The 743-nt window shown below is 40.0% G+C and overlaps 1 non-coding gene across 1 annotated transcript; it reads left to right on the top strand.

Moving 5' to 3' along the window:
- The first annotated feature begins 398 nt into the window (after positions 1-398).
- On the top strand, positions 399-506 carry LOC114115037 (U6 spliceosomal RNA). Its single transcript, XR_003589541.1, has one exon. It is a non-coding gene; the product is annotated as a U6 spliceosomal RNA (small nuclear RNA).
- The last annotated feature ends 237 nt before the right edge of the window (positions 507-743 follow it).

The raw sequence follows: 743 nt of genomic DNA, 5'->3' as shown, positions 1-743 counted from the left end.
GAAAGGTACTATGAAAGAGGAAGAGAGAAGGGAAAGCCAGGATGACATCTGGGCTACAGACATTCTCAGATGCATTTTAGGAGAGAGTATGGATGGAAGTTGAGGACCTGGAAATTGCCAATGTCTTTGGAAAGTCTTTTGTATCCTCCCAAGGATATTTGCGCATGCTATTCAAGGTTACCAATAATAACCACAAACATCAGTATAACTCCTATTTGGAAGGTACTATACTGCAACATATAAATAACACTTCAACAGTGATTCCCTTGGAGTTCACTATCAGTTGGGGAGACACACACAAAAACACTAAGAACAAAGGAAAAAAGGCTTTCATTGAAACCATATTTATTACCCTTCCTCCTGACACCTAATAAAATGGTAGAAAAGGAACAGATACAGTGCTCGCTTTGGCAGCACATATACTAAAATTGGAACGATACAGAGAGAGATTAGCATGGCCCCTGTGCAAGGATGACACGCAAATTCGTGAAGCGTTCCATACTAAAAAATCAGAAACAGACACAAAGTATAAACCCATAAGGCAAGGAGAAAAGGAAAGGAGATGAAACATGAGAAACTGCAATTCTTTTGGAAGCTGGAAAAATTGATGGAATCGTGGATGCTTCCTTAAACAACCAAATCATTTTAAGGGCCCAATCATAACCCTACAGTGAAGGAAAGTCAATAGAAAGCAAGCCAGTTTATGCCATGGAACTCTGCAAAGGCTCCAAACTCGATGACAG

The sequence above is a fragment of the Ovis aries genome, chromosome 5 (assembly GCF_016772045.2).
Source record: "Ovis aries strain OAR_USU_Benz2616 breed Rambouillet chromosome 5, ARS-UI_Ramb_v3.0, whole genome shotgun sequence".
Taxonomy (NCBI): Eukaryota; Metazoa; Chordata; class Mammalia; order Artiodactyla; family Bovidae; genus Ovis; species Ovis aries.
The sequence above is the reverse complement of the archived record's forward strand: the minus strand, read 5'-3'. Positions and strand labels throughout refer to the sequence as shown.